We start from the raw sequence: 11,348 nt of genomic DNA, 5'->3' as shown, positions 1-11,348 counted from the left end.
AGGTCAGTTTTCATTCCAATCCCAAAGAAAGGCAATGCCAAAGAATGCTCAAACTACCGCACAGTTGCACTCGTCTCATATGCTAGTAAAGTGATGCTCAAAATTCTCCAAGCCAGGCTTCAGCAATACGTGAACCGTGAACTTGCAGATGTTCAAGCTGGTTTTAGAAAAGGCAGAGAAACCAGAGATCAAATTGCCAACATCCACTGGATCATGGAAAAAGCAACAGAGTTCCAGAAAAACATCTATTTCTGCTTTATTGACTATGCCGAAGCCTTTGACTGTGTGGATCACAATAAACTGTGGAAAATTCCTCAAGAGATGGGAGTACCAGACCACCTGATCTGCCTCTTAAGAAACCTATATGCAGGTCAGGAAGCAACAGTTAGAACTGGACATGGAACAACAGACTGGTTCCAAGTAGGAAAAGGAGTATGTCAAGGCTGTATATTGTCACCCTGCTTATTTAACTTATATGCAGAGTACATCATGAGGAATGGTGGGCTGGAAGAAGCACAAGCTGGAATCAAGATTGCCGGGAGAAATATCAATAACCTCAGATATGCAGATGACACCACCCTTACCGCAGAAAGTGAAGAGGAACTAAAAAGCCTCTTGATGAGAGTGAAAGAGGAGAGTGAAAAAGTTGGCTTAAAGCTCAACATTCAGAAAACTAAGATCATGGAATCTGGTCCCATCACTTCATGGGAAATAGATGGGGAAACAGTGGAAACAGTGTCAGACTTTACTTTTTGGGGCTCCAAAATCACTGCGGATGCTGATTGTAGCCATGAAATTAAAAGACGCTTACTCCTTGGAAGGAAAGTTATGACCAACCTGGATAGTATATTAAAAAGCAGAGACATTACTTTGCCAACCAAGGTCAGTCTAGTCAAGGCTATGGTTTTTCCCGTGGTCATGTATGGATGTGAGAGTTGGACTGTGAAGAAACCTGATCGCCGAAGAATTGATGCTTTTGAACTGTGGTGCTGGAGAAGACTCTTGAGAGTCCCTTGGACTGCAAGGAGATCCAACCAGTCCATTCTAGAGGAGATCAATCCTGGGTGTTCATTGGAAGGACTGATGCTAAAGCTGAAACTCCAATACTTTGGCCACCTCATGCGAAGAGTTGACTTACTGGAAAAGACTCTGATGCTGAGAGGGATTGGGGGTGGGAGGAGAAGGGGACAACAGAGAATGAGATGGCTGGATGGCATCACCGACTCGATGGACATGAGTTTGAGTGAACTCCGGGAGTTGGTGATGGACAGGGAGGCTTGGCGTGCTGTGATTCAAGTCGGACACGACTGAGCGACTGCACTGAACTGACCTGAGGGAGTGAGGGGCAGTAAGTACCTCTGAAGTGGTGACATTTGATCCAGGACCTGAAGAAGAAGTAGGAGACAGCCAGAGTGGCTGGGACACATGCAAAAGCCTTAAGATGACAGAAAGCTTGGTGTGTGCAAGCAACCAGGGGAGGGAATGGAAGTGGAGTGAGTGAGAGGATGAGGCAGAGAAATGAGGATAGGAACTGAGCTCAGGGAGGTGAGCAGGGCTTGTTGGGTTAAGCAGAGTGTGGTATAAAGTTTGGATTTTAAGCAAAGGGCAATGAGAACTCACTGGTGTCAGTAAAAATAATTGCCAAACTTTATTCAAAATTTTCAGTGTAATCTTGCAAGGGGCAAACGAGAGAAGAGGCTGTTCCAAACCCATATATAGTCAGGAAATGAAAGGATCTGGGGGAAAAAAGACTATTGTCATGTCTTACTCATGACCCAAACCCTAACATGTTCCATCAAGTCAGCTCACCCACGAAGAGAAGCCCAAGCCGTCAACCTTGGCTTGTTCCCACCCCACCCAACCTCACTCCCCTCAGGCATACTAAGATACCATCTCCTTGAAGCCTCCCTCACCAGTCCACCCAGAACTTGGACCCAGAACTCCCACCCATATTTCAGACACAGCCCTGCCATTAATTCAGCAGAGAGATCACAGCCTACATGGGGACCGCCAGCCTCAGATGACACCCCGATTTCTCAACTTGCTCCATCTCAGCCAAACCACCGGAGACTGTGGCTGATATCAAAAATTCAAGTCTAGAAAAACTGTCTTGCCATGGAATATGGGTTTGATGTGGTGAGATGGGTCGTTGTTCTGAGTGAATGCGATGTCTTGATACCTACATATCCATAGAACAAAATTTTTAAGTGCCTGCTCTGGGATGGAACCCCCAGCTCGCCACAGTCCCCACCACTCTCAGAGAGCCTCTGAATCTCCTCTTTCCTCTTTGAAAATAATACATAGTTCATAGGGAGGTACTTTGAGACTACTATCCCATCTCTCATCAGACTTTCCATTTATTTCTTTTCATCAGTACAGACTTCTGATTCCATGGGTTACAGTCCATTGCTGTTATTATTTATTTGGGTGCCCAGTGTGTTCTAGACTCAGCCCGTGATTGTCCTTTTCAGCTGGCTCTGTCTCCCTATCATTCTTTAAACATTTCCTTACTTTCTGGAACAAGATATTCCGGGCTCTTCTTGTACTTTTTGACTGCGTTGAGTCTTAATTGCAGCATGTGATATCTGTGCTGCAGCATTCGGGTTTCTCACTGGTTGGTGTGTGTGGGCTGAGACTCCCTGCAGCATGTAGGATCTTGGTTCCCTGATCAGGGGTCGAACCCAAATCCCCTGCATTGCAAGGTGGATTCTTAACCATTGGACCACCAGGGAAGTCCACACACACGCACATTTGTATCTATATTTGTTTCCATGGTCTTCTGTTGGTGTTGAAAAGCATGAGTTCACCCTGCTGCTGCTGCTGCACTAGTAGATCCAATTCCAACCTAACTCCACAGGGTTAATGCTACTTTTTTCATGTTGGTAACCTCCTCTCCGACAGTGAGAAACATAGTATTTTCAGTGTGTTTACTTATTTGACCAACCCCCACCCCATATATCATGATTGCTTATTGTTGATGCTGCCCTCTACCCAACAAGAATACCTTCTACACACTGCTCAATCTCTGACACCCCATGCATGCGTGCTAAGTCGCTTCAGTCGTGTCCAGTTCTTTGTGACTCTATGGACCGTAGCCTTCCAGACTCCTCTGTCCATGAGATTTTTCCAGGAAGAATACTGGAGTGGGTTGCCATGCCCTCCTCCAGAAGATCTTCCTGGCCCAGGGACCAAATCTACATCTTTTACATCTCCTGCATTGGCAGCTGGGTTCCTTGCCACTAGTGCCACCTCGGAGGCCACCTGACCCCCCCATGCCAAGCTTCTTTTCCATTAGGATGCCCTCCTCACTCACACAAGCTCTGGCCCCTATGAAGGGGCCACCCTCACCCCATATGGACACTCTTTTTATCCCATTGGGCTAAAATGGACCCTCTGTGGACCAGCATGTATCTTATCCCCCTCCCCCTACAGCTCACATTGATGTTGCTGGGACCCCATAGTGGATCAAACTTTTGTTTAGGCTACCCTGGATTCTTTATTATGGCACATGCATGGGCTTCGTTGCCCCACATGTGGGGTCTTAGTTCCCACACCAGGGATCAAACCCATCTCCCTGCACTACAAAATGGATTCTTAACCACGGGTCCAGCAGGGAAGTTCCTGGATCAAACTATTATCGAATATAATGGAAGTGGGAGGAGGGGGCTTCCCAGGGGCTTCAGTGGTAATGAATCCACCTGCCATGGACAGAGGAACCTGGCAGGCTACAGTCCATGGGGTCACAATGAGTCTGACACAACTTAGCAACTAAACAACAACAAATCATAATGGAAGGGAAGGGAATGGGTGGGAAGGGGAGGGAGAAGAGGGGATGGAAAGCACGGGGAGGAGCCACATAAACATTAGCAGGCTGGGGCCATCAGCTATGGACCATCAACCCCCAACTTTCGCTTACTGCAGTGGGACAAACTTCACACATTCAGTACATATGCACTAGATATTACTCTGAACCGAAGAGGGCAAAGGATGTCGTCCACAATAAACAAGGTTTTGTGTGGGAGATACTTCCAGACACAGAGGAGCCACCTCACCTTTTTGAATTGTTGGGCCATCACACTTACTCCATCAGCTATGAACCTGCTCTCAAATTGATTTGCAGGACCAGCTTGGCCAGTGGAGTTAATTCTAGTGCTAGGCATTGACTCAGTGGGAGTGAGGTGTTCATCCTACCAAGTTTCATGGTTTTCCTGAACCGACTCCACCTGTGTTAATAGCTTCTCCCCAAACCAAATCATCAAATGTCAGTGACTCAGACGGTCCCTTCTCAACAGTGTTTGTTGAGATGGATAAAGAAGGCTACGTTCATGTTCTTTTGGACATTTCACCCTGGAAATCAACTTCCCAAGGCTGATTTGGTCATAATATGGTCATAATAATAGTAACAGATGACATTTATTGAGGGCTTCCCTGGTGGTTCAGCAGTAAAGAATCTGCTTGTCAATGCAGGAGACATGGCCTTGACCCTTGGGGTCAGGAAGATTCCCTGGAGAAGGGAGTGGTAACCCTAATGTTCTTGACTGGGAAATCCCATGGAAAGAGGAGCTTGGCAGTCCGTGAGGTCACAAGAGTCGGACATGACATAGTGAGCGAACAACCACACCAACGTTTATTGAGCACTTCCGATGTTTTGAGTCTCTTCACAGCTGTCTGGCCATGGGCCGTACTGCTGTATAAGTTTCCAGTGGCTGCTGTAACAAATGACCACAGACTTGCCGGTTTCAAACAACTGAAATGTATTCTCCCACAGTCTGGAGGCCAGAAGTCCTAAATCTGTATCTCGGGGGCAAAGTCAAGGTGTCAGCAGCGCTGCGCATGCTGGGAGGGCCCTAGAGGAGAATTTGGCCCTTGTCTCTTCTGGTTTCTGGTGGCTCCAGATGTCCCTGACTTGTGGCTGCATAACTCTGGCCTCTGCCTCTGTCTTCACATGGTCTTCTCCTCTGTGTATGTGAGGTCCCTGTCTCTTTTTTCTCTTTTTTTTGGCTGCACCATATGGTTTGCAGGATCTTCCCAGACCAGGGATCGAACCTGTGCCTCCTGCAGTGGAAACACAAGAGTCCTAACCACTGGACCCCTAGGGAAGTCTCCCGTTTCTCTCTTATAAGGAGGGTACTTGTGATGGCATTTAGGGCCCATCAGATAATCCAAGATGATTTCTCCATCTCAACCCTTAATCACATCCGCAAAGACCCCTTTTCCAAATCAGGTCACACTGAGAGGCTCAGGGGATAGCACCTGATCTTTCTGAGGGCTGTTCCTCAGCTGGCTACACTTCCCCTCAGTTTATCCCACCTGTGAACTGAGGAGAGTAATCATGGTACTAACCTCTCAGGGCTGATGTGGGGTTTAACAGGTTAATGGAAACCTGGCCAGGGGTGGGGGGTGGGCATTGGCAGGCAGTCAGCCCTCGATGAATGCTGTGGTTATTACGAATCGATTTCTTGAGTTATTTCTACCCAGGACTGGCAATTGCGGGGATAATTGATTCCAGTGATGTCACCTCCCCAACTGCCAGGTTTTCAGCAGGATTAAACGTGCCAAATTGGCTTTGTTGAGCCAACTCCTCTGGGTGTGAAGAGCCGCCATGCCAACCCGCCTTGCAGTTTCGCGGAGCCCGTCTGCCGCTTCTCCCTAATTAACGCGAAGGCGACGCTCGCCAGCAGGCCTGCTTGCTGCCATCCCAGGAAAACAGTGCCACAGACGACAGCTAAATATTTGAACATTTTTTGTTTCAGTTGCTGCATGAAAATAGTATTTTGGGCATTTAAACAGCACAGAGTAAAGGGAGGAATTCTACTTCATTTTCTACCCATGGGGCAGCCTTGGGGAAAAAATGCTGTAAGGAAACCCAATCACTGACCTAAGACATTGTCACAACAAACTACCATTGCTATGGTAGCTCTACCACTTCTAGCTGTGTGACCCCGGGCAAAGAACCTCTCTGAGTCTCAGTTTCCACATCTGGAACATGGGTATCCGAATAGCCCCTCCTTCAACACAGTGAGAACATTCAAGGAGACGGCACCTAAGGATTTAAGGAACCACCTGGGACACAGGTTGGCGCCTGGCCTAAGTCAGCTGGGGATGCTGAAGGTGAGACTGTTGATTCTAGAAGTGCCCTGCCCAGCTCTCAGTAATTCTGGGTGGAAGCAGAGTGAAAGCAGCCAGGCCCACTTCTCAGGGGCCCCCTGGATCTGGTCCTGACTCTGTTGTTGACTGGTTTCTAGACTCTGTTTCCCTCTGTGTGTCTCAGTTTCCCCACAGAGCAGATGGGTCTGGAACAAGTATTTCAAAAGCCGTTTCTACGGGGAGAGGGATAAGTCAGAAGGCTGGGATTGACATGGGCACACTCCTACACACAGAAAACAGATAACTATTTAGAACCTATTGAGACTTCCCTGGTGGTCCCATGGTTGAGAATCTGCCTTGCAATGCAGGGGATGTGAGTTCAATCCCTGGTCGGGGAACTAAGATCCCACGTGCCTTGAAACAACTAAGCCCACACGCCACAGCTACAGAGCCCATGAGCCACAACTTAGGGTCCGTGTGCTGCAATGAAGGGCCCCATATGAGGCAACGAAGATGTGACTAAGACCTGATGCTGCCACACAAATCAATAAATTAAGAAACAAAGGCCCCACTGCATAGCACAGGGAACTCTTCCATGCTCTGTAATGGCCGATGTGGGAACAGAATCTAAAAAAAGAGTGAGCACATGTATTAGTATAACTGGTTCGCTCTGCTGTACACTTGAAACTAACACGACACTGTAAATCAACAACACTTCAATAAAATTTAAAGAAATAAAATAAATGAACTAAGCTGAAGCCATAAAAATAAAAGCCCCTTCTGCCTTCTGGTTCCACTAGCGGCTCCGGGGGTGTGTCCTTCACTCTTGCTGCCCCAGGTGGTAACTGGCTTGGCTGCAGGACCCAGGCCAGCAATGTGAGGTACTTCACTGTGCCAGAAAGGGTGGAGTGGAGGTGCAGCTCAGGGGACAGGAAGGAGGCTCCTGAAACTCATCAGAAGAGTCTGGGAACAGCCCAGGTGCTTGCTCAACAGAGATCGCGCTGAATTTTTAGAAACCAGTCCTGCACACTGCCCAGGTGTGTGGCAAACCTCTCTGCAGAGGCGTGGCCCTCCAGTCCATGTCCCCACACTCCTGACTATGAGGATGTAGCACCCCACGGGCCACAGTTTCATTCACCCACTCTCAAGGTATTTATTAAGTACCCACTGTATACCAAGCAACACAGCAGAGGCTGGGACACACACCAGAATCCAGACAGCCAGGTCCCTGGCTCTCATGAAGTTTGCAGTCCACTGTGGGCAGGATGTTGCTCTTTAAAATCATTTATTGAGCACTGCAATGAACAGTATGGAGGAAAAATCCAGTGTGTTCTGAGGCTAGGTGACCTGACCGGGTTAGAGGGGCTGGGGGGAGGGCCTCTCAGAGGAAGTGGCGTTTACACCAAGACCTGAAGGATGAGAAAGAGTCAAAAGGGGAAAGAGCCTTCTAGGCATGGGGAACAGAACAGCAGAAATAGTACCGTGAGACTCAAAAAAAGAGATGGCTAGCGTGCTGGGCAAAGTCGGCCAGGGCCCAGACCGTGCCAGGTTCAGTGACTTGTTCACGGTGTGGCTTCACATGGACAGAGATGGGGAGCCAGGGAGGGCTCAAGGCCAAGCAGAAAATGGAGCTGCCCCGACACCAGCCACCAGCCACCTTGTACTTAGGAACAGGAGGCTCTCTGTCATCTGGGGATGGCTAGTGGGTGCCCATGTCGGGGAAAGGCATGGAAAACACAGGTCTGGCTCCATGCCCCATCTCTGTGGACTGTGCCCAGATCTGATGATGGCCCAGCAGAATGGAACTAGCATAAGCTTTGGGGTGGGGACCTGGCACACATCATAGGGACCAGCCACGCTAAGCCTCAGTTTCCCCATCTGAACAATGGAGTTGTGATAACCCATAATTCCTAGGACACTAAGTGTTAAGCAGGTGCCGACCGAGTCTCCTCTTCTTTGCCGCCTCCCTGCACCAGGGCCACCAGCGGCTCTCACTAGAGACACTGGCTCTGCCACTGATTTCAACTGGGTACGACCACCCCATCTCTGGGCCTCGGTTCCCCTAGAGAGGAAGGGATTTGGATGGGTGAGCCCCGCCTCTCAGGGCCAGGTGGTTCTCCAGCTGTGGTGACATCAGATCCAGCAGTGGGACTTGTCAAGAGACAAGTCTTCTTGGGCTTCACTTCCCCCAAGGGAGCAGGGGGAGAACCCCTGACATCCCTTCCCTAGTGGTTTGCATGGTCCAAGAATTCTAAAAGCGAGAGATGCACACATCACGGGTTTTCCAGAAAGCGTGCTGTATGCACGTGGTGACGCCTGTCTTTAGAAATTCCCCCGTGGGAAGGGAAACCAGTGCGAGTGATGAAACAGCAGAGTCCAAGCAGCCACACTAATCCAGGCCCCTGCCTCGCTGCCACCGAGCAGCATTCTTTTGGAATTCTCTCTGCACGTGGGCTGCAGCTGACTGTTTGAATAGTTATTTTGTTTTCTCGTGCTTTCTCTTGCCAGTAACACTCCGGTTGTGGAAACATACCCACAGTGTGATGTCTGAGCTGCAGAGTGATAATGATAATAATGATTTGTATTCCCATGACCTAATTTTTTACATTAAATAGTTGAAACAGAAAAAAAATTGAAAAAAGAAATACAAAGTAAAATAAAAAAATCCTACTTTGAGATGGTTGTACATTGTGAATATACTTAATGTCACTGAATTGGACACTTAAAAATGGTTAAAGTGGTCACTTTTGTCTCTTTTATGTGTATTTTACCCCCAAACCCATGTCATATGTCTCCTATGAGTGTATGAAATCTTCATAAGATGTTATTAATAATTAGAGGGGAAATTGGTGTGAAATATAAGGAAACTCTCTGTACTTTCTTTAGAAACTTTCTGTATATCTAAATCTATTAAAAGTTTAAAAAATATCAGATGTCCAGGCCCCGGTCCTGACCAAAGCAATCAGAACCTCTGTCTCGGGGATCAAGCATCAGGATTTATCAGAAAGCTCTCCTGGCAATTCAGAACTGCCAGGGTTGGACGACTCATGCATGGAAAGCACCTCATAAGTATAAAGTATACTTACCTCATAAGTATAAAGTACAATATGTTATGATCAACCAACCAAAGTTTTAATTTTTTTAAGATTTTTTTTTCTGAGGTGGACCATTTTTAAAGTCTTTATTGAATGTGTTACAATACTGCTTCTATTGTTTATGTTCTGGATTTTTGGCTGAGAGGTATGTGAAATCTTAGCTTCCCTACCAGGAATCAAACTGGTACCCTCTGCACTGAAAGGCGAAGTCTTCACCATCGGACTGCCAGGCAAGTCGCCCAATGCTTTATTTTTAATAAAATTACACAAGTAACAGTGACCAAAGTAAAATTAAAAACCCAGAGAGAAAAATTAAAATCACCCCTAATCCTGGCCCCTTCTGAGAACCACTGTTTCGGATGAAAAAGTCCTTTTACACCTTTTTCTCATGGATAATACCTACCTTTATTACTATTCCTATTGTTATTGTTATTAAAACACAAAACTGGACTTCTGAGAGGCAGCCTTGTAGCTCCAGAGACTTTGAGCTTCCCTATCTACAAGACATCCTTGTCTTCAGGGAGGGCGGGGAGTCCAGCGTAGGTTTGAAGAAAACCCAGGGTGGTTGATGAAACGCTGTGAAAACCCAGCCTAGATAAATGTGCCTCGGCAGCGCTACCTGCTGTTTATGTAAGGGCATTGCATGGCCTCCAGCACGGTCCCGGTCCAGCTAATAGGGAAGCTGCTCCAGTGTTACCATGCCACTCCCATTCCTGTTTTCTCCTCTCTTGCCGGAATACCTCCAAACAAGTCCAAGAACAGCCCCAAGAAACAGTTCGCTGGCCCAGGGCCTGTGCGTGCGGTGTCCATCTCGACGGCTACCTGCCAGGGCTACCCCTCTGTGGGCCATAGTTATCAACTTGTCACAAAATATTTAATATTCCTGAGCACTTTATGTGGCCCAACTGGTCCATATCTACTGACCTTTTTTAAGAGCTATATCTGTAAGCCACACACTTTTGGAAAAGCAGACTGAAAAGAGGTTCACAAGCTATGGAAGTTGGATGTAAATCCTGGCTCTCATGGTGCCAGCAAGAGATTTGCTTGACCTCTCAGAGTCTCAGTTTCCTTATCTGCAGAACAAGGGCAGAAGCTTACACAAAAAAATACATCTAAAAGCATCTGGCACGTGTTGTTTTTCCTTTTGCTTTCCTTCAACACCATCTTTCCCTTTTTCTCTTGGAGAAAAATTAGGGGCTCCAAGTTGGGGGGAATCTACTCATTCATTCTCGATGAATATTTATTAAGTGACTACACTGTGCTGGGCACTAGAACCATAGCAGGGAAGGTAATGATCCCTAACCTTGTGGAGAGGCAGAGCAAGTCCAGGCCCTGGAATCAGACAGGGCTGGGTTCAAGGCTGGGCTTACCACCTACAAGCTGTGGTTCCTTGGGCAAATTCCACAACCTCCAAGCTTCAGTTCCTGTCCCAGAAGAAAGGACAGAGGCTATGGCCTGGGGCCTCAGGTTTCCAGGACAAGGTCAGTCAAGCCCTAGGCCCTTGATCCCAGTAGTCGAGCTTGTTTGGTCCTTTAAGGCCATTATACAGATGAAGCAACTAAGGCCCAGAGAGTGGAAGGCCCTTGCCAAGAGGTGCAAAACCAGGACCCAAAGGCTCGCCCCCCACGCATTTCTGAAGTTCTTATCATACTCAAGGAGGCCCATCAACAACTATTTATTAATCAGGCTCTTTTGCTGTGTGGGCGGCTCTGGCTGGGCTGAGCAGCGTGGGTGGCTGCTTCCCTTCTCCGTTGGGGATACAATATGGATGACTGGCCGTGAGCTTGGCCCAAGGGGTTGGGACCAATCAGAGGCTAACTCCGGGGGATCTCATGCACAGGGGCAGGGCAGATTCTGAGCAAACATGTTGAGTACAGGGAGATGTGAGAGGAACTTCCCTGGTGGTCCAGTGGTAAAGACTGTGCTTCCACTGCAGAGGGGCGCAGTTCAATCCCGTTGGGGAACTAAGATCCTACATGTCCTGCACTGCTGCCAAAAAACTAGAAAAAAAACGGGAGCTATGAGAGCGCATGCTCACCTGAGATGCACCGGGTGCTCTGCTCCTGAGTCCTCTGCATTTAAACTTTCATTTCCTCTCATAAGGGCAACTGTAGAAAGCAGCCCTGTCGGCATTCTTGTTTAAAGCTAACCTGAGGCACACTGAAA

Source organism: Moschus berezovskii, chromosome 19 (genome assembly GCF_049115385.1).
Source record: "Moschus berezovskii isolate FMDL1 chromosome 19, NW_MosBer_1.0, whole genome shotgun sequence".
NCBI lineage: Eukaryota > Metazoa > Chordata > Mammalia > Artiodactyla > Moschidae > Moschus > Moschus berezovskii.
Note: the sequence above shows the minus strand (reverse complement) of the source record.